Consider the following 23,351-nt stretch of genomic DNA (forward strand, 5'->3'; position numbering starts at 1 on the left):
GTAACGTCACCGCTGAATGCACTGTTCACTCATTCTCTACACTAGACCCGCAGATTGGGCCTGCGATTGGTTGCAGTCAGATGCCGACACTCAGGGTGGGGGCGCGTCTGACTATAACCAATCACAGATTCAGGGTATCTGCGAGTCCACCTGTCAGTAGGGTGAAAAATCGTGGCAAATGCGCTGAAAAGAACTGACATGTTCATTCATTTCATAACACCAAAACCGGAGGTGGTTCACAAAACAGTCAGGAAAATCCTGAAGGAAGGTGTGTGTGTGTGTGTGTGTGTGTGTGTGTGTGTGTGTGTGTGTGTGTGTGTGTGTGTGTGTGTGTGTGTGTGTGGGTGTGTGTGTGTGTGGGTGTGTGTGTGTGATTTCAGAAATCTCAGACATTGCTGGGACTGTAAAAAGCAGCGTTTTATTAGCATGGATTTGCATAAAACTAAAGCAAATCTGCAGCTAAAACACGCTGCAAAAACACCCAGTGTGAACATAGCCTAAAGGAGGTTCCAAAATTAAGACACTGATGGCATAATGCTAAGGTACGCTAATCAATGTGCGATAAGTGGAAGCAGAACGATAAGACCTCTGCTGATTACTAGAACAAACAAGCCGGGAGCCTGGAAATAAGGGTACCGTCACACTTTAGTGCCGCTTAAGCGATCCCACCAGCGATCTGACCTGCTCAGGATCGCTGGTGTGTCACTACATGGTCGCTGGTGAGCTGTCAATCAGGCAGATCTCACCAGCGACCAGTGACCAGCCCCCAGCGACGCGTGAAAGCGATGCTGCGCTTGGTAACTAAGGTAAATATCGGGTAACCAAGCGCTTGGTTACCCGATATTTACCTTGGTTACCAGCGCACACCGCTTAGCGCTGGCTCCCTGAACTCCTAGCCAGAGTACATATCGGGTTAATAAGCAAACCGCTTTGCTTATTTACCCGATGTGTACTCCGGCTACTAGTGCAGGGAGCCGGCATTGGCAGCCTGAGAGCGGCGAACGCTAGTAACCAAGGTAAATATCAGGTAACCAAGCAAAGTACTTTGCTTGGTTACCCGATATTTACCTTGGTTACAGCTTACCGCAGGCTGCCAGACGCCGGCTCCCTGCACATTCAGATCATTGCTCTCTTGCTGTCACACACAGCGATGTGTGCTTCACAGCGGGAGAGCAACGTCCAAAAAATGAACCAGTACTGTGTGTAATGAGCAGCGATTTCACAGCAGGGGCCAGATCGCTGCTCAGTGTCACACACAGTGAGATCACTAATGAGGTCACTGGTGCGTCACAAAAACCGTGACTCAGCAGCAATCTCGCTATGTGAGAAGTACATATATATATATATATATATATATATATATATATATATATATATATATATATATATATATATATATATATATATATATATATATATATATATATATATATATATATATATATATATATATATATATATATATATATATATATATATATATATATATATATATATATATATATATAAAACTTTGTAAGAGTTCTGCAGTGTAAAAATGGGAAAAAAAAGCCAAATTAAGCGAGCTCAGAAATTTTTACCAAGTATTTAATGTAATATTTATTTTGTATACTAAGTGACAGGTCCTCTTTAAACAACCTCCAATGATTGAGAATATCTTAGCCGTTTATTTATTTTCAAAGCTTTCTGGTGAAATTTTAAAAATTCTCCCTTCATTGCTGCAAAACAAACTTTTGCCAAAGGGAAGAAAATAATAAATAAACAGAATATGGTGCTTTAAGTGTGGACACAAACGAGCACTTAGGGGTGCTTCACACACAGCGAGCTCGCTGCCGAGATCGCTGCTGAGTCACGCTTTTTGTGACGCAGCAGTGACCTCATTAGCGATCTCGCTGTGTGTGACACTGAGCAGCGATCTGGCCCCTGCTGCGAGATCGCTGCTCGTTACACACAGCCCTGGTTCGTTTTCTTCAAAGGCGCTCTCCTGCTGTGACACACAGATCGCTGTGTGTGACAGCGAGAGAGCGACAAATGAAGCGAGCAGGGAGCAGGAGCCGGCGTCTGACAGCTGAGGTAAGCTTGTAACCAAGATAAACATCGGGTAACCAAGGTGGTTACCCGATATTTACCTTAGTTACCAGCCTCCGCTGCTCTCACGCTGCCTGTGCTGCCGGCTCCGGCTCTCTGCACATGTAGCTGCTGTACACATCGGGTTAATTAACCCGATGTGTACAGCAGCTAGGAGAGCAAGGAGCCAGCGCTAAGCAGTGTGCGCGGCTCCCTGCTCCCTGCACATGTAGCTGCATTACACATCGGGTTAATTAACCCGATGTGTACAGCAGCTAGGAGAGCAAGGAGCCAGCGCTAAGCAGTGTGCGCGGCTCCCTGCACACACAGCTAAGCGGTGTGCGCTGGTAACTAATGTAAACATCGGGTAACCATACCCGATGTTTACCTTAGTTACCAGTCTCCGCAGCTTCCAGACGGCGGCTCCGTGCAAGCGCAGCGTCGCTTGCGCGTCGCTGCTGGCTGGGGGCTGTTCACTGGTCGCTGGTGAGATCTGCCTGTTTGACAGCTCACCAGCGACCATGTAGCGATGCAGCAGCGATCCTGACCAGGTCAGATCGCTGGTCGGATCGCTGCTGCATCGCTAAGTGTGAAGGTACCCTTACTTGAAAATTGAAAATCAATGCATCGCTAACATCTTATTCACAGAGCGTCCAGTGATGCACAGATCTTGGAGGGTCTCCAGACCTGCTTTCATCTGACTTTTATTGATATCTCTTATTGCTTTTACCCAAACTCTGACATTAATCTGTGTAAACCAGAAAGTGCTTCTAATGTGCAGCACAAAACCCCAAAAAGGTGTTTTGTTTTTTCCTGGAGAGTTGTATAGTATATACGGTAATCTACACCACTCACAAAAAGTTCAGGATATTTGGCTTTCGGGTGAAATCTCAGGATGATCCTAAAATGCCCTCTGACCTTTACAGGTGAATGGTGACCTCTAAACTTTTGGATGCACATGTCCAACTGTTCAATGTTTCAGTATTTTTTTGTACAATTTGCTGTTCTCTAATCATGAGCTTAATGGCAAAATTCACAAGTGTTTGATCCACGAGTCACCCAATAAATTTTGGGGAGAAATTAAACTTTGTATTTATCAGTCGTCCTCATCATGCTGCTCACATTTAAGGTGGTGTCACACATAGCGACGAAGACAACGACGTCACTGCTAAGTCACCATTTTCTGTGACGTAGCAGCGACGTCCCGTCGTTGTGTGTGACATCCAGCAATGACCTGGCCCCTGTTGTGAGGTCGCCAGTCGATGCTAAATGTCCTGCTTCATTTTTTGGACGTTGCTCTCCCGCTGTGAAGCACACATCACTGTGTGTGACAGTGAGAGCGCGACGAACTGAAGTGAGCAAGGAGCCGGCGTCTGGCAGCCTGCGGTAAGCTGTAACCACGGTAAACATCGGGTAACCAAGAAGCCCTTTCCTTGGTTACCCAATATTTACCTTAGTTACTAGCGTCCGCCGCTCTCACGCTGCCAGTACCAGCTCCCTGCTCCCTGCACACGTAGCTGGAGTACACATCGGGTAATTAACCCGATGTGTACTCTGGCTAGGAGTGCAGGGAACAGGGAGCCGGCACTGGCAGCGTGAGAGTGGCGGACGCTAGTAACTAAGGTAAAAATCGGGTAACCAAGAGAAGTGCTTTCCTTGGTTACCCGATATTTACCTTAGTTACGCTTCCACGCGTCGCTGCTGGCTGGGGGCTGGTCGCTGGTGAGATCTGCTTGTTTTACAGCTCACCAGCGACCATGTAACGACGCAGCAGCGATCCTGATAAGGTCAGATCGCTGGTCGTGATCGCTGCTGCGTCGCTATGTGTGACACTACCTTTAGACATCATGAGACCAAGACAACACTTAACAATAGATCATCATTACCTCGCCATTGTGTGGCTTCAAGTAGGATGTTCTCAGACAAAAGTGACCACTGAGCTTAGAGTGTTACCAGCAGGTTGTATAGAGACACAGAGACAAAGAAGAGTCACAGAAAGGCATAGCAGTGGATGTCTTTTGGCCACTTCCCACACTGAAGAGTGCTTCATTGTGAACAATGCCTGTGAACAATGCCCTTCGGAACCAGGATATAAGATCTCAGCACAGGAACATTGTTATTAAAACACATCAAATTGCAAAAAAAAATATTCCAAGACCTATTGATTAAAAAAAAAAAAAAAAAAACCCTTTAATGAATCTGAAGTGTCTGACACAAGGTGGAGATAAGTCTTACTCTAGGTGAAAATGGGGGCGAGGAAAGGGGGGGGGGGGGGATTCTTGATAAACTGTAATACTGTATTCACTTGTACTATTGATTTATGCAAAGTTTGATGACAACACTATGGGGACCATTTAGGACACGACACTTCTGGATGAAAAATTCCTATGCTACAGGGCTCCCAATGTATTGTTACCCCTCTATAAGTCACTTGTAAGGCCACATCTGGAATATGGGGTCCAGTATTGGGCTCCACATTTAAAAAAAAAAAAAAAAAAACAAACATTCTCAGAAGTTAGTGAGTTGAAAAGCAACTAGACTATTGCAAGGAATGGAGGCCTCACATATGATGAGAGGTTGAGAAAGTTGGATTTGTTTAGCTTAGAAAAAAGACATCTCAGAGGAAACCTCATTTACTTTATAAATACTTGTGTGGTCAATATAAAGGCCTGCCACATAATTTTATTCATTTATATAGCGCTATTAATTCCACAGCGCTTTACATACATTGGCAACACTGTCCCCATTGGGGCTCACAATCTAGAGTCCCTATCTGTATGTCTTTGGAGTGTGGGAGGAAACCAGAGTACCTGGAGAAAACCCACGCAAACACGGGGAGAACATACAAACTCCTCGCAGATTGTGTCAATAGTGGGATTTGAACCCAGGACCTCAGCGCTGCAAGGCTGCAGTGCTAACCACTGACACCCGTGACTTATTCCTTCGAAAGACAATACTAAGGACCAGGGGGCACTCACTGCGAATGGAAGAAAAGCGATTCCGACACCTAAATAGGAAAGGGTTCTTTACAGTTAGAGCAGTCAGACTGTGGAATGCCCTACCACAAGAGGTAGTAATGGCAGATACTATAACAGCTTTTAAAAAAGGGCTGGATGATTTCCTCACTACACACAACATTGTCTGCTATAACTGACTTAGTGACCAAATGTAGAATTGGTGGAGGAAGGTTAGAGTAGATTGACCTAGTTCTTTTTTCAACCTATGTAACCATGTATGTACAGTGAATGAAAGTTAAAAAAAACAAAAAAAAAAAAAAAACTAGTGGTAGTCAGGATTGAGATTCTTTTTCCCTGGCACCTCTTTGGAGAAATGAAAAATAACGGCTTTAGTAAAAATTCCTAATATATCTATCTCCATCCTAGTTTCCTTTCTAAATGTAACGAGTAAAAGCTGTGTCTTGTGATGTCTTAATGTCACAGCAATTATACAAGACCAAGCATGGTGAACTGGAAAAGCTTCAGAGCTGTGTACACCACACGCACAAGCACATCAGGAGGCGTTCCTCCACCACAAACCAGAGCCACTACTAACCACTTACCTCCTGGGCTGCATAGAGCAGGGACAATTTACATATTAATGTGCATTGCTCAATTTTCTGAAGCCGTTTTATCATGCCCTCCACTAGCAGGAAGGCTCCTGTGTGCAAAACACAGTGACAGGAAGTATTCACGCCCCGGTGTAATGGAAAACTAGGTATAAAAACAGATTTTAATGGAGAATTATGCAATTACAAGACCCGATTAGCATTCCTAGGAACAGCGACGGCTGGAGTCCGAATGCTGCAGAGGTTATGAAGGTCCGGCCGGAAATATATTCTGTAAATATTTTCCGGGTGCTAAAGGGAAGCCAGAATAATAATGATCTCATTATACGCAACGATCCATCATATAGAGCCTTCCAGGAGGAATAACCACATTGTTCACTAAACAGTGGCTTGAACAGGTCACCGAGCGACAGCAAAGGGGCAGTGTGACCGAACGTGAGAAATCTGGCGGTGGCAGGTCCATTAGTGCAAGGCATTCATGTGCGCCACATGTATAGCTAGTTATTGGCCGTCCAGCAGGCCACACACCGGGGCAGGACATTCAGTTGCGTAATGTTGAATGGTGTGGTTGGGAGATGAATATTTCGCCTATCAATTATTTACAAAATTTAAAAATAAGTCTTCTAATCAATTGGCTAAAAAGGCAAAACACTTGAAAAAACAAGCAACTTTGCAAGATGCATCTGGTCACAAACCTTCTACAGGGATTTATCATTCTGTAGTTTACAGCTTATTATCTAGGAACCCAGCTTGTTTCAAATGCCTCAAATTGCTCCTTTCTCGAGAAGTATTAAAAAGCTATAGTACTTCTAGCACAAACTTTCTCTATTGCTTCTATAACAACCATAAAAGTGAAGATGGATATTCTCATCCAGCCACCTCGCCAACCATTGCCCACCTGCAGGGGGCAGACTATGAATAGCCAGAGCCCGGGCGGTGTAGAAAACGAGGCCCTTTCTGTATTGCCGGCAGTGTAGCTCCAGGAATACTGCATGCCTGTAGACCTGCGCCAGGGAACCGGAGGGAGGAAAGTACATGTTGCCCCACAAAACAGTGTTGGGTCCCCTGGAGTCTCGGGCCATAGGCAGTAGCCCACGTTGCGCTCATTATAATCCGCCTATGCCCATCTAAGTGCAGATGCCGCCTCACCATGTGGGTTGGGAAACCCTAAGCCTCCACAACAGCGCAGGTCCCAGAGGTGAGACTCGGATTTGTCTGACATTTATGACATGCTATGAATCTATACTGCACAGATTTATTACCCAAGACCATCTACCACCACTGGAGGAACAGAAAACTCAGGGGACTTTACAGCCCTATCATACATGGCTAACAAAAGGGAATTTCCTAGAGCTGCTGGATCCAAGATACTAGTTAAGACGTGTTTGTTTAGAGGCTGCTGTAAAAATCAAATTTCTCCATATTTCTTTAAGGTGGATAATTTAATACAGGACTGGGTTACCGGATAACTTGATTTCTGGCTGTATGTAGAAAGTAACAAAAAGGAGACCGTTGCACTCTGCAGTGCCAAGATATGTGGAACAATGAATATGGGAATATAGACATGCATTACTGCTATGAAAAACATGTAAAACTGAGATACTTAGCACAAAAATGGCCAGCTTTATGTGAGCCCAACAGCCAACGGTATGGCAACCTTTCTTTGTTGGGTCCCTGCATACTCTAATGTTTCATGTTCAGTTTGTACCTGTTCACATTAGAAAGTTAGGATGTGCCATCAGTCATTCTTAGATTATAGTCCCACCTTCCGATTGAGTACTCCTGCTCTTCAGCCTCAGGTGATTTTAATTCTGCATTCACAGGTTCCTGTCCGCCCAGAAATTGGAGGGGGGGTTATATTTAACCCAAAAAGAGACTTTAGAGTAGGCAGGGACCCAACAAAAAGGTTTCCTTGCCGTAGGGTTCACATAAAACTGGCCATTTTTTGTGTGCTAAGTATATCAATTTTTCCATGTTTTTCATAGCAGTAATGCATGTCTATATTCGCATATTCATTGTTCCACATATCTTAGCACTACAGGGTGCAACGGTCTCCTTTTTGTTACTATGCTCCATGTTCAGTTTGTACCTGTTCACATTAGAAAGGTAGAATGTGCCGTCAGTCTTAGATTCTTGTATGTAGAAAGGAGATCTGTAATTCAGGAAATATGGTAAAAAGAGGCAAAATACCATTTGTATCAAGACTGTAGAAATAAAATACACTGATCAGATGACTCAGGTACAGGCCATGTGAAGAATTCCTGCACCCTACAGGCCGAAGATGAAATTACTTGTGTGACATTGTACAATGCTGGAAAAACAACAATTACAAGGGGATTTCTGGGATCCTGTACATGGCGACAGCACTATAGAACATTAAATGTAGTAGGCAAAGGGTGGACACATTTTACTGTGCACATGCTGCAGATAAAGGCCTGAATGTAAAGAGCTAAAGGCAATCACCCAACAGGCACTCGACCCTTACAGGGGTACAAGCCGGCCCCCCACGGTTGCCTACCTGACTTTTTACTTAATGAATAGCTTATCAAAAAAAGACAATATTTTATACTGACACACTGGAAAAATCTCATTATGATTATATGATATTTGTCTACAGCGCACAGTTCTGAAAGGAAGAAAATCAGTTGCATTCATTGTAAAGTGATGAGTTACAGTCAGAATCTGTAGATGTTTTTTCCAACTTCAAAAAGAAAAAAAAAAAAAAATCACGGACGCCTCATTTTTTATATGCATGTGGCACAATAAAACAAAAACAAGACATAAGTGTCTTATTTTTTTCAGACTGTCCTGGAATTTCCGGCTGGTTGGCATCCCAGCTGCGTTCTGCACATGGTTCCAACTAGGGACTGGACGGTGCAGGGAGGGCCGACACATGGACCTGTGCAGCCCCCACAGGGCAGACATCACCGCTCAGCTGGAGGACACTCAGCTGGTGACCGGTTCAGTCTCCTGTACCCACTGACTGTTTTCCACCCCCATTGTAACCGAAGTCTATATTGCAATAGCCAAGCTCTGACTGGTAGTAATGGAGATCAGTTCTGATACACGAGGCTCACGGTTACATCCGCAGACGATGACAAGGAGGCACACACAGGACTGGAACCTCACATTCCTATCAGTTTTAAGCACCGTTCACTGATCTAGACACGGACAGTTTGTGACAAAACATTGTAACTTTTTAGAAGTACAAATTGTGGTTACACTCACGCAATCCACTTACCCCAGTATACCACGACCTTCCCCTTTAGAAGAGTGACGGGCCAGAGAGCAATGGCAGCTGCAGGCTATTCATCAACAGCCGCGTGCTACGCTCAGAAACGTGGAGCCCCCACTACGATTACACTCTGGAGAGGTTCTCTGCAGCATGTGCTATACACTACATCACTACATAAATCTAAGCATCACATAATGGATAACAGCTGGGGTCAAGAAGCCATTAATACTACAGACTGGACAGCAATGACATTCAGGGCCCACTGGACCCACTGCAGAAATGGGCAATGTTAGGAGCATACATTTCATCATGTGAGCAAAAAAAAAAAAAAAAAAAACACTTTTCCCCAGAAATTCGCTACCAGAGAATGGGTCAGCACCTGTACGTCTCTACTACTAATATTTCTAAAGTGGTAGACCCCACTAATGGCCAGATTGATGAGGACAATCTCCACCCTCCAGGGCAGGATGTGAAGACTGCAGGCTGTGCGTGTGACGACGCCATGCCTGACATTATACGCACACGCTGCAGTTTTAACTGCAACTAAAATTGCACCTTGTCATAGAGAGCCTGGAAATGTTAAAAAAAAAAAAAAAAAAAAAAAAAAAAAAGAACACACTCTTGTAATAATGATGCGTTTTTTGGTGCATTTGTTAATTCTGAACTTGATGTGTTTTTTTGTGAAAAAATAGAGATGGGTGGACCCTCGCAGGTTCAAAGTCACCCAAGGTCGGACACTCTGAAAATAAAATACAACTAAAGAACTGAGTGATGTCTGTGGTACCAGCCCGGTCCCACTTGTCAGCGTTTCCCAGAGCCTAGAGAGATCGGACATGTTTTCGGGTCTCTCCAGCCTCGGATGTAGTAGAGCTGAATCGTCGTGGGACCTCGTGTTATTACGTCGGACCTGCAGGGAAGTTTTTGGGGTTAATAAAAAGGGGTGAAAGAGGGTCATTGTATTTTATTTTATTTCAAATAAAGGATTTTTGAGATGTTTGTGTTTATTTCTTTTCACTTCACTTACAGATTAGTGATGGGGGTGTCTCAGACTCCTGCCATTACTGATCTAGGGCTTAGTGTCTGCTGTGATCTGAAACTAACCCCTCATTACCCAGATTGCCACCGCACCAGGGCAATCAGAAAAAGCCGGGTAAATTGCTGGGTTTTTCGCACTAATAGAAGCAACAATCCTGGGCAGCTGCAGGCTGATATTTTTAGGCTGCAGGGCTCCCAATAATGTGGGTCTCCCGAGCCTGAGAATACCAGTCCCCAGCTGTCTGACTTTATCTTGCAACATTTGAGTGAGTGGGGGGGGGGGGGGCACACCGCACACAGTTATTTTTTTTATTTATTTTTACTGTACACCATACACCCACAGACCGGGTCTGTAACCGAAAGCGGCAGACAGGCTGTCATACATTTCTGGGGAGCCATCTGCATCCAATCATATGCCGGTGGGCAGGGGAAGTAGTGAATATGCATGAACCTAATGAGCGGCCCCGGAAGAAGAATGAGCGGCTGCGGGAGAAGTGTACAGGTGACTCAGTAAGTAAATAACGCTAGCTTTATTATTTTTTTTTCTTTAGTTTCACCTTATTTCCCGAGTGTCCAAACTTGGGTGCCTTTGAACCCGCGGTGTTGTCACAAAAAAAACAAAAAAAAAAAAAACTACATCATCAAAAGCGTTTTTTTTTTTGGGGGGGGGGGGGGGGTTCACATTTCCAGACACTCTGGGACAAGGTGCAGTTTTGGTTGCAGTTGAAACTGCAGGGTGCGCATATACCTGTAATGTCAGTCATGGCGTCGTCACACGCACAGCCCACAGTGCTCACATCCTGCCCTGGAGGGTAGAGATCCGCTCTATCAGCCCATGCCAAGGAATCACAATAAATTTGTTATATCATATAAGTGATAATGGCTTTGTGGATTACAGATGATATTATCAGATGTACCAGTGAGTATTTGGTAACACAGGCGCTCAAGGAAAACGGAATTGACACAACATGGCTGAACAAGTGTTCAATCCTCACCGCACTCGTGTACATCAGAAACTCTTCATTACTTACATCCCATCATCGCCAGCTCCTTCCAGAAGGTGGATCCGACGTGTAAGCCATCCGGGAGCAAGGTACCTGATAAACGCGCCATCTGAGATATCAATGACAACCCGCGCTACATCAAATAGTAATGAGCTTTGTAGGGGGATGTGGTTACAGCTCATTCATTTGTAGTCCGCGTTCGTCACCCAGCTGCATGAGCAGAATAAGTCACTCGCTTTCTGTCTTGCCCATCGCTGGTAAGTGCGGCATAATGGCCATCCAGAATAGCAGCTTCTAACGCTAGATGCCCCCCACAGCTGAACTATGAGCGGTCCATGGTCAGCCATACTAATAAGGAGCCATCAGACAGCTAGCTTATACCTACGATGGCGGCCTCTCCTCCAGGCACTGCTGACATTAGCGACTCCTCCCAATACTCTATGATCCCTATAGGCAACAGTGCAAAGCCGACAGGAGAACACATCGGTGCGCCAGAACTTATTATATCATAATTAAAATGGAAACGGTCAGATTTTTGCCATGTAATCGGAGAGCAGCATAATGAAGGGGCAGAGCCTGATACCAGTGATGTGTCACTTACTAGGCTGCATGACGTACTTTTGATACAATCAGTGCTGTCAATAACCCCGCCCACATCAATGATTAGCAGCTGTGTACGCTATGAATTATTAAAAAGCTACCAATCAGTGGTGGGGGATAGGGTTACTCAGATTAGATGGACTGGATTGCATGCACCACCTAGTCCAGCAATGATAATCTCCTACTGATAAAGCACTGATTGTATGGAAACTACAGCATACAAACTAGTAAGTGAAACCACTGCGATCAGCATCTCTGCCCCAGCATTATTCTGGTCTCAGATTAAAAAGCAAAAACCTGCAGACAGATTTCCTTTAAAGGGAACATGTCAGGTCCCTTATGCATTCTAAACCTACAAGCAGGGTGATGTGTGGCCTAGAAACCCCTTCCTACCCATCCCTGTGTTGTAATATGAATCTATAAAAAAAAACAAAAAAAACAAAAAAAAAAAACACGTTTTATAACTTACATGTTCCCTATGTAAATAAGCAGAGGGTCTAATCCCCTGGGCACCGCTTTGCCCCGTGGGCGTTTGCATGCTTTCCGTGGTATCAGGCCCTCTGTGGGAGTGATACCATGGATTTTTATGAGCGACATCACCGTCAGCTCCTGGAGATTCCGCATTTGAGCAGCCTTCTTACCTGGGTGTTTGCTTGTCGATTTCACAAGTTCACTGCGCATGATCTCAAGACTCCTGCGGTTCCGACCATGCGCAGAGCGCGTCTAAAGCCGGCAAGTAAACATCCAGATAAGAAGGCTGTGGGAATGATAAGCGCGCAGGATCTAAAGGAGCTGACAGTGACGTTGCTCATGTAAATCCATGGTATCACACCCACAGGGCGATGTGACACCCAGGGAACTAAACCCTCTGATCATTTACATAGGGAACATGTGAGTAATAAAACTATTTTTTTTATAAATTCATATTACACAATATTACAACACAGTGATGGGTAGGAAGGGGTTTCTGGGCCACACATCACCCTGCTTCTAGGTTAGAGCACATATGGGACCTGACAGGTTCCCTTTAATAATATCTATTGCTGGTACTTGTTCTGCTGTATATATTAACACAACCGAGGGGCACAGATAGGATGATAGGTACTCCTGCTTTGAGAGAAGCAGGTGCAGCGCCCCATGACCACCCTGTGCAGTCAGATAGGATTGCTAGAAGAAAAATAATCATGTCTGCTGAGCACATGTAACATGTCCTAAAACTACAGTATATATCCATGAGCAAATAAGTAGGCAAAATCCTCTGACAAGCTGGGTTTCTGGGGGGTGGTAACTGAAGCAGGGAGCACTTTTTATTGCTTTTGGTAAGTTTATTTTAGGCCAGTGAGCGGATTGATATTGTGGAGAAACCCATAAACCCAGAAACACATACACTGTATATATACACACACACACTGTATATACACACATACACTGTATATACACACACACACACACACTTTCTTCCCCTGGCTGTGTAGAGCTGCTGCTGTCTCTGTATGATTGATCTCAGTGCATCCACAGGGAAGAGGCAGGGAGGAGGGTTTGGGTGGGAGCAGAGTGGGTGTATTAGACACAATGGGTGTGTTAGATAAGCCAGACACCGCCCTAGAGCCACAAAGAATTCTGGGACTTTTAGGAACTGAACACAGGAAGTCAGAGGAGAGATTAACCCCATCAGAGCTGGAGCCAGCAATGACCGTGTGCTGCTAGTGCACAATAAAAGCTAATTTTGCTGAAAAAAACATAATAGATGTGTTGAGGGGCACATATTAGCAAGATTTATCAGGAAAAAATAAAAAAAAAAAAAAAAAAAAAATCGGTTTTGGTAACTGGACAACTTCTTTAAGCCCCTGCTGGTGGACTGTGTCATGTGGATGGCTGACTTTCCTACCTTGACCATGGTGGTGCACCAATAGGACAGGAATAACTTAAGAACAGAAGGGAACTTCAGACAGTATTACTATTGTCTTATAGATCTGCTGATATCCTAACAGAAGACTACAGTCCGCAAGAAAACAGCGAATAACAGGGTGTCTGATGACTAAGGCAAAGGCCAGGTCCGTGCTCAATGCTGAATACACTCATCTCCCTAATTTTGGGTTATGAATCCTAGTTGCTCGTTAGAAGCATTTTCATAAGAGTAGAAAAACAAAATGTGAATTTTGCTCCCTGAAATTATTCAGAAATCTAACCATGGCACATTACTGGGGATTGTGCTCCATGAAAATGCTATTACTTCAATTGGCTATTAGCACACAGATCTCCAGCAACGGGACCGCACCACTAAGGATTATGTATTTGTAGATCATTAATATGTAAAGTAAAGGATACTCACTGGGGGGGACAAAGGGACAGCATCGTAAGGAGGAGGGGGGAGGGGGAAGAGAAAGGGACAGCATCGTAAGGAGGGGGGGGGGGGAAGGGACAGCATCGTAAGGAGGGGGGGGGGAGAAAGGGACAGCATCGTAAGGAGGGGGGGGAAGAGAAAGGGACAGCATCGTAAGGAGGGGGGGGGGGAAGAGAAAGGGACAGCATCGTAAGGAGGGGGGGGGGAAGAGAAAGGGACAGCATCGTAAGGAGGGGGGGGAAGAGAAAGGGACAGCATCGTAAGGAGGGGGGGAAGAGAAAGGGACAGCATCGTAAGGAGGGGGGGGGGAAGAGAAAGGGACAGCATCGTAAGGAGGGGGGGGGGAAGAGAAAGGGACAGCATCGTAAGGAGGGGGGGGAAGAGAAGAAGAGAAAGGGACAGCATCGTAAGGAGGGGGGGGGAAGAGAAAGGGACAGCATCGTAAGGAGGGGGGGGGGAGAGAAAGGGACAGCATCGTAAGGAGGGGGGGGGGGGAAGAGAAAGGGACAGCATCGTAAGGAGGGGGGGGAAGAGAAAGGGACAGCATCGTAAGGAGGAGGGGGGGAGAGAAAGGGACAGCATCGTAAGGAGGAGGGGGGGAAAGGGACAGCATCGTAACGAGGAGGGGGGAAAGGGACAGCATCGTAACGAGGAGGGGGGGGGGGAAGGGACAGCATCGTAACGAGGAGGGGGGGGGGAAGGGACAGCATCGTAACGAGGAGTGGGGGGGGAAGGGACAGCATCGTAAGGAGGAGGGGGGGGAAGGGACAGCATCGTAAGGAGGAGGGGGGGGAAGGGACAGCATCGTAAGGAGGAGGGGGGGGAAGGGACAGCATCGTAAGGAGGAGGGGGGGGGAAAGGGACAGCATCGTAAGGAGGAGGGGGGGAAAGGGACAGCATCGTAAGGAGGAGGGGGGGGAAAGGGACAGCATCGTAAGGAGGAGGGGGGGGAAAGGGACAGCATCGTAAGGAGGAGGGGGGGGAAAGGGACAGCATCGTAAGGAGGAGGGGAGGGGAAAGGGACAGCATCGTAAGGAGGAGGGGGGGGGAGAAAGGGACAGCATCGTAAGGAGGAGGGGGGGGAAAGGGACAGCATCGTAAGGAGGAGGGGGGGGAAAGGGACAGCATCGTAAGGAGGAGGGGGGGAAAGGGACAGCATCGTAAGGAGGGGGGGGGAGAAAGGGACAGCATCGTAAGGAGGGGGGGGGGGAGAAAGGGACAGCATCGTAAGGAGGGGGGGGGGGAGAAAGGGACAGCATCGTAAGGAGGGGGGGGAGAAAGGGACAGCATCGTAAGGAGGGGGGGGAGAAAGGGACAGCATCGTAAGGAGGGGGGGAGAAAGGGACAGCATCGTAAGGAGGGGGGGGGAGAAAGGGACAGCATCGTAAGGAGGGGGGGGGAGAAAGGGACAGCATCGTAAGGAGGGGGGGGAGAAAGGGACAGCATCGTAAGGAGGGGGGGGAGAAAGGGACAGCATCGTAAGGAGGGGGGGGAGAAAGGGACAGCATCGTAAGGAGGGGGGGGAGAAAGGGGACAGCATCGTAAGGAGGGGGGGGAGAAAGGGACAGCATCGTAAGTAGGGGGGGGGAGAAAGGGACAGCATCGTAAGGAGGGGGGGGGAGAAAGGGACAGCATCGTAAGGAGGGGGGGGGGAGAGGGACAGCATCGTAAGGAGAGGGGGGAGAGGGACAGCATCGTAAGGAGGGGGGGGGGGGAGAGGGACAGCATCGTAAGGAGGGGGGGGGGGGAGAGGGACAGCATCGTAAGGAGGGGGGGAGAAAGGGACAGCATCGTAAGTAGGGGGGGAGAAAGGGACAGCATCGTAAGTAGGGGGGGAGAAAGGGACAGCATCGTAAGTAGGGGGGGAGAAAGGGACAGCATCGTAAGTAGGGGGGGAGAAAGGGACAGCATCGTAAGTAGGGGGGGAGAAAGGGACAGCATCGTAAGTAGGGGGGGAGAAAGGGACAGCATCGTAAGTAGGGGGGGAGAAAGGGACAGCATCGTAAGTAGGGGGGGGGAGAAAGGGACAGCATCGTAAGGAGGGGGGGGGGAAAGGGACAGCATCGTAAGGAGGGGGGGAGAAAGGGACAGCATCGTAAGGAGGGGGGGGGGAGAAAGGGACAGCATCGTAAGGAGGGGGGGAGAAAGGGACAGCATCGTAAGGAGGGGGGGAGAAAGGGACAGCATCGTAAGGAGGGGGGGGAGAAAGGGACAGCATCGTAAGGAGGGGGGGAGAAAGGGACAGCATCGTAAGGAGGGGGGGGGAGAGGGACAGCATCGTAAGGAGAGGGGGGGGAGAGGGACAGCATCGTAAGGAGGGGGGGGGAGAGGGACAGCATCGTAAGGAGGGGGGGAGGGGAGAGGGACAGCATCGTAAGGAGGGGGGGAGGGGAGAGGGACAGCATCGTAAGGAGGGGGGGAGGGGAGAGGGACAGCATCGTAAGGAGGGGGGGAGGGGAGAGGGACAGCATCGTAAGGAGGGGGGGAGGGGAGAGGGACAGCATCGTAAGGAGGGGGGGAGGGGAGAGGGACAGCATTGTGAGGAGGAGGGGGGGGGGGAAGAGGGACAGCATCGTAAGGAGGGAGGGGGGAGAGGGACAGCATCGTAAGGAGGGGGGGAGGGGAGAGGGACAGCATTGTGAGGAGGAGGGGGGGGGGAGAGGGACAGCATCGTAAGGAGGGGGGGGGGGAGAGGGACAGCATCGTAAGGAGGGGGGGGGGGGGAGAGGGACAGCATCGTAAGGAGGGGGGGGGGGAAGAGAGGGACAGCATCGTAAGGAGGGGGGGGGGGAAGAGAGGGACAGCATCGTAAGGAGGGGGGGTGGAAGAGAGGGACAGCATCGTAAGGAGGGGGGGGGGAAGAGAGGGACAGCATCGTAAGGAGGGGGGGGGGGGGAAGAGAGGGACAGCATCGTAAGGAGGGGGGGGGGGGAAGAGAGGGACAGCATCGTAAGGAGGGGGGGGGGGGAAGAGAGGGACAGCATCGTAAGGAGGGGGGGGGGGGGGGGGGAAGAGAGGGACAGCATCGTAAGGAGGGGGGGAGAGAGGGACAGCATCGTAAGGAGGGAGGGGGGGGGGGGGGAAGAGGGACAGCATCGTGAGGGGGGGGGGGTGTTGGAGAGCATCATAAGGGATAGGGGTGAGGGGACACCCTCATAACCGCCCTCCATGCTCTCCTCTTAGTGCCCGTCCGCCCCGCAGCGTATCGCTTCGCTCGGAGCACACCCGGGAGCGCCGTGTACTAGAGTGGGGCTCGGAGCATCCTGACTGCAGCCGGAAGCACCCACGTGCCGGGTGAGTCTGGCTGGAGCGCGCACATCACTCACCGGTGCGGACCTGCCGGTGATGGGGAGATAACGGCTCCGGAGCAGCAGGACACTTGTTCTAGGCGGTCACTCGGAATCTCTCCAGTATCTCTGTAGCCGCCGCCTCCTCCTCCTCAGGTAAATGACCGACAATAACCTCAATCTCCGGAAACCCGCGGTCACGTCATCTGATTCGATAGGGGGCAGCCAATCAGCGCCTCCCCTCGATCACCCGCCCTTTTCCTTTTCCATCGTTCATCGACTGAGGGGGAATCCAGTTGGCGCAGGCGCAGTGTCGCCTGACGTGTTGCGCAGTGAGGTGGTGTGAGGAGCCGTGTGCCGCCCCATGCCTCCCGAAAATAAGAGCCATTTCCTCTACGTGTTATTTCTGCTATATATAGAGCAGCAGCATCATATTAAAAGCATGTCACCTCATCATGAGTGAGCTGGTCACATTAGTGGTAATTGGGGGGAAAATGAGTCCTGATGTGGATGTGGGTGATGCTCAGAATAGTGTGAGGGAAAAGAAAATGGCTCCACAGGAGAACAGAATTCTCCTTACTAAGCGCTATACAACAACATGAAGACATGGCTGTAAACCGATTCTGGGTCACCAAGTGTCTACGTGATACATGAAAGTGGAACAGAAGTTCAGGGGCGGACATATTGGTGCAAACTGCGGCCAGCGGCCACACGGGCCCAAGAAGTAAGGGGGGCACTACTACCTCAAAAGCAGGAGTGGAATTGTGCATTTTGATGAGATTTTGAGCTGCAAAGGGCCAATATCTTGTTTTTGCCCAAGGGCCCTTTTCTGTCTGTGTCCACCAATGATTATTATGTATCGGGGATATGGACGGAACAGAGGGGGACCCCCTGTATAAGCTAAAGCAGACAGCCCCCCACTCATCCCCCTCTATAAGATGGAGCAGACAGCCCCCCGCTCAGCCCCCTCTATAAGATGGAGCAGACTGCCCCCCGCTCAGCCCCCTCTATAAGATGGAGCAGACAGCCCCCCGCTCAGCCCCCTCTATAAGATGGAGCAGACAGCCCCCCGCTCAGCCCCCTTTATAAGATGGAGCAGACAGCCCCCCGCTCAGCCCCCTCTATAAGATGGAGCAGACAGCCCCCCGCTCAGCCCCCTCTATAAGATGGAGCAGACAGCCCCCCGCTCAGCCCCCTTTATAAGATGGAGCAGACAGCCGCCCGCTCAGCCCCCTCTATAAGATGGAGCAGACAGACGCCCGCTCAGCCCTCTCTATAAGATGGAGCAGATAGCCCCCCACTCAGCCCCACTATAAGATGGAGCAGACAGCCCCCCGCTCAGCCCCCTTTATAAGATGGAGCAGACAGCCCCCCGCTCAGCCCCCTTTATAAGATGGAGCAGACAGCCCCCCACTCAGCCCCCTCTATAAGATGGAGCAGACAGCCCCCCGCTCAGCCCCCTCTATAAGATGGAGCAGACAGCCCCCCGCTCAGCCCCCTTTATAAGATGGAGCAGACAGCCCCCCGCTCAGCCCCCTCTATAAGATGGAGCAGACAGCCCCCCGCTCAGCCCCCTCTATAAGATGGAGCAGACAGCCCCCCGCTCAGCCCCCTTTATAAGATGGAGCAGACAGCCGCCCGCTCAGCCCCCTCTATAAGATGGAGCAGACAGCCGCCCGCTCAGCCCTCTCTATAAGATGGAGCAGATAGCCCCCCACTCAGCCCCACTATAAGATGGCGCAGACAGCCGCCCGCTCAGCCCCCTCTATAAGATGGAGCAGACAGCCCCCCGCTCAGCCCCCTATATAAGATGGAGCAGACAGCCCCCTGCTCATCCCCTCTATAAGATGAAGCGGAAAGCCCCCCGCTCATCACCCTCTATAAGATGGAGCAGATAGCCCCCCGCTCAGCCCCCTCTATAAGATGGAGCAGCTAGCCCCCCGCTCAGCCCCCTCTATAAGATGGAGTAGACAGCCCCCTGCTCATCCCCTCTATAAGATGCAGCAGACAGCCCCCTGCTCATCCCCCTCTATAAGATGGAGCAGATAGCCCCCCGCTCAGCCCCCTCTATAAGATGGAGCAGACAGCCCCCTGCTCATCCCCTCTATAAGATGGAGCAGACAGCCCCCCGCTCAGCCCCCTCTATAGGATAGAGGAGAGAGCGCCATGCTCATCCCCTCTATAAGATGGAGCAGACAGCCCCCCGCTCAGCCCCCTCTATAAGATGGAGGAGAGAGCTCCATGCTCATCCCCTCTATGAGATGGAGCAGACAGCCCCCCGCTCATCACCCTCTATGAGATGGAGCAGACAGCCCCCCGCTCATCCCCTCTATATGATGGAGCAGACAGCCCCCCACTCATCACCCTCTATAACAGGGGTGGGCAATTAATTTTCCCATGGGGCCGCATGAGAAATTGGGATGGTTTTAAAGGGCCGGACTAATATAATTACCTCGGTTCTACACATACATACATACATATATATATATACACACGCATATATATATATATATATATACACACACACAAACACGCATATATACTGTGCGTGTATAATATATATACACATACACACAATGTATACATACACACACAATCCCCATATACTACATCACTACACCCGCCACATACTACACCTGTAATATACATCAGTATACACTACACCTGTAATAAACTACACCTCTATATACTATACCACTATATATTACATCACTACACCCCTATATACACCTGTAATATGTGTGAGACTGTGACCGGGGTTATCTATGACGGCCGGTATGTCTCGCCCCGGTTGTGCTCACTCCATGATAGAAAGTAACTCCACTCCAGGGTTAATGCTGTTTCCCTACAGGCTGAAGGAAGGGTTAAAAGGAAACAGGAACAAGGGCGGGTGTGAAGGAGTGAACACAACTCCCTGAGTTCTCTGCCGGAGAGGCACATGTGTACTGTTGTGGACTTTTGTTTGGATATTAAACCGTGTGCTGTGACCCTTGGTGCCTGGATCCCGTGTCTTCTGCTGCGCAGCCGACCACGCTACCTCACATATGGTGGAGAATGCGGGCATGCCAGCCCGGTGAGGTGTAGCTTCCATTTCTGGTGACCCGGTAGCACATGTCCTGGATTCAAGCGGCTATACTACAGCCCAAACCCGGCGACGCCATGGAGGAAATACTAAAGCAGCAGCAACAGATCAATGCACACCTGCTCCGGTCGTTGGATCATCAGCAGCACTCTATGAAATTGCAGGAACAAAGGCACCAAGAACAGATGGTTCTCCTGGCCAAGTCGATCCGTGCCGGACCGGCAGAAACAACCCCGGGACCGGGTGACGACGGCAGCGTCCGGAAAGCGGTGAGACAAGCATTGCAAAAGATGACCCCGGGGGATGATGTGGAAGCGTTCCTGGCGGTGTTTGAGCGGGTGGCCGAGCGGGAAAAGCTGCCGACCCCCCCAGTGGGCTGAGGTATTGTCGCCCTATCTGACGGGGGAGCCCCAAAAAGCGTACCTGGACCTCTGTACCGAGGACGCCTTAGAATATGCGACCCTGAAAGCCGAAATACTTGCTCGGATGGGGGTGAATACCTATGTACGGGCTCAGCGGGTAAATCAGTGGTTCTATGAAGAAGCCAAACCCGTACGCTCCCAGGCCTATGACTTGTTGCATCTCGTAAAGAAGTGGTTGCAGCCTGACACTCTGAGCCCGGCGCAAATGGTGGAAAGGGTAGTAGTTGATCGTTTTGTGCGCACTTTACCCGTCACCATTCAACGGTGGGTAGGACAAGGCGACCCAAGTACCCTGGACCAATTAGTGGGCCTGGTAGAGCGGCATGTGGCTACGCAGGACTTGATACGGGACACTGAGACTTTGCGTACCGCTCATCGGTCCGGCCCCTCCAAGCCTAGGGCCAAGGACCCACCGCTGACATCGGTGCAGGAGTCCGCTACCGTCCCGTCTGAGGCCGCGCGCTCCGTCCCTGAGGTCCGGAAGGCTATGTACCCTAAACGACAACTCGTCAAGGGGGTTTCCTTCCCTATTAGATGTTGGCGGTGCCAGCGGGTGGGACATATGGAAGCCCAGTGTCCACTCACCACGGAGCCCATGGATTGTGGGGTTACCCGGCGGGGTTCAATGTATGCTCAGGTGGTGTGTACCGCTGACCTGGTCTCCCCAGAGACTGAGCCCCACTTGTGCCAAATACAGGTGAATGGATGTCCGGTTACAGGCTTGTTGGATTCCGGAAGCTTAGTGACCCTTGTGCGATCAACCTTGAGGGCTAAAGTAAAGACCACAGGACGTACCGTGGGGGTGGTTTGCATACATGGGGACCGCCGAGACTATCCCACAGGGATTGTCACCATCACAGCACCTTGCGGTCAGGTGCAACATGAGGTGGGACTTATTAACACTCTTCCCTATGACGTGATCCTAGGAAGGGATCTGCCTTATTTTTGGACTTTATGGAAGGGACCTCCTAAGTCCCCTCAGATATTGGTCAGTCCGGGTCCTGAGCCCTACAATCCTAAATCCGGGACGCCTGCCGTAGGGGTCCCCATGATAGGGACAGAATGTGAACCCGATAGGTCGCCCCTAGAGGTATTGGCAGGAGAGGCTGAGACGGTCGAGCCCATCCCGGAGTTGGAGGCGTCCCCGGATACGTTTGGGACAGCCCAACTCCAGGACCCTACATTAATACATGCCCGGAGTCGGGTGACAGTAGTTGATGGGGTGGCACAGCTGCCCGGTGCCCAGGTAAGGTACCCCCATTTCGCTCTGAAGCAGGATTTATTCTACCGGGTAGATGAAATACGGGGCGTGGGGGTAGAGCAGTTGGTGGTGCCCCAGCCGTATCGCCGGCGGGTCCTCGACTTGGCTCATAAACACCTGATGAGTGGCCACCTAGGGGTCAAGAAAACGCAGGAGCGAATATTGCAAAGGTTCTATTGGCCCGGGGTCTTTGGGGAGGTAAAACGGTTCTGCGAAACCTGCCCGGAGTGTCAGCTTACCGCACCCCTGACCCACTTTCGCAGTCCGTTGGTACCGTTACCCATTATAGAAGTCCCTTTTGAACGGATAGGGATGGATCTGGTGGGGCCCCTCGTAAAGTCCGCTCGAGGGCACCAACACATCCTAGTGATCGTTGACTATGCCACCCGGTATCCAGAGGCGATACCTCTCAGACATACTGCGGCGAAGCTTATAGCTCGGGAGTTGTTTGCTGTGTTCTGCCGGGTGGGGTTGCCCAAGGAGATCCTTACGGATCAGGGGACCCCATTCATGTCTAAAGTGACCAAAGAGCTATGCCGGCTACTCCAGATCAAGCAGTTGCGTACGTCTGTGTATCATCCTCAGACGGATGGGTTAGTAGAACGATTCAATAAAACCCTGAAAACCATGCTCAAAAGGGTGATCTCCAAAGACGGGAAAGACTGGGATATGATGCTTCCCTATTTGATGTTTGCCATACGAGAGGTGCCACAGGCATCCACAGGGTTTTCGCCTTTTGAATTGTTATACGGGCGACATCCCCGGGGATTGTTGGACCTGGCAAAGGAAACATGGGAGCAAGAGCCCACCCCCCATAAAAGTGTGATTGAACACATTTTAGGAATGCAGAACCGCATAAGCGCGGTCATGCCAATTGTGAAGGAGCATTTACAGGAGGCTCAGGCCGCGCAAAGCGGCCGCTACAATAGACAAACCACCGTGCGGACCTTTAAACCCGGGGATCGGGTGTTGGTTTTAATCCCCACGGCGGAGAGTAAATTCCTGGCTCAGTGGCAAGGCCCCTACGAGATAAAGGAAAGAGTCGGGGTGGTCAACTATAAAGTATTGCAGCGCGGGAGGCGGAAACCTGAACAAATATACCATATCAACCTATTAAAACCTTGGCAGGAACGGGAAAGCCTGATGGTTGTTTTTTCCCCATCTCCCTCCTCTTCGGGTCGTTCACATCCGGCTCCAGCGACCTCCGGAGAGGACGAACCGGAAGTAAAGATTGGAGAAGCCCTCACCAAGACACAGAGGCGAGAGGCCAGATGGCTGGTTCAGCAGAACCCCGATGTCTTCTCCGAGCTGCCTGGTAGGACCAGTCTGATACGACATGACATTGTCACCGAGCCTCACCTGAAGGTACGCCTGAAGTCATACCGGGTGCCGGAGGCTCGAAGACAAGCCATATCAGAGGAAGTGAAGACAATGCTACGCCTGGGGGTC

At 49.8% G+C, this 23,351-nt stretch overlaps 1 protein-coding gene across 2 annotated transcripts in view; it reads right to left on the reverse strand.

Annotated features, from left to right (window-relative positions):
* ACSL4 (acyl-CoA synthetase long chain family member 4) overlaps positions 1 to 17,340 on the reverse strand; it is an 89,020-nt gene extending 71,680 nt beyond the window's left edge. The window contains exon 1 of one of the 2 annotated variants that reach the window (XM_075323934.1): positions 17,177 to 17,340. The gene's annotated coding sequence lies outside the window, so the exon portion shown is untranslated. The remainder of the gene's footprint in view (positions 1 to 17,176) is intronic. The other variant, XM_075323936.1, reaches the window with a different exon arrangement.
* Positions 17,341 to 23,351: the final 6,011 nt, after the last annotated feature.

The sequence above is a fragment of the Anomaloglossus baeobatrachus genome, chromosome 9 (assembly GCF_048569485.1).
Source record: "Anomaloglossus baeobatrachus isolate aAnoBae1 chromosome 9, aAnoBae1.hap1, whole genome shotgun sequence".
In the NCBI taxonomy this organism is placed as follows: Eukaryota; Metazoa; Chordata; class Amphibia; order Anura; family Aromobatidae; genus Anomaloglossus; species Anomaloglossus baeobatrachus.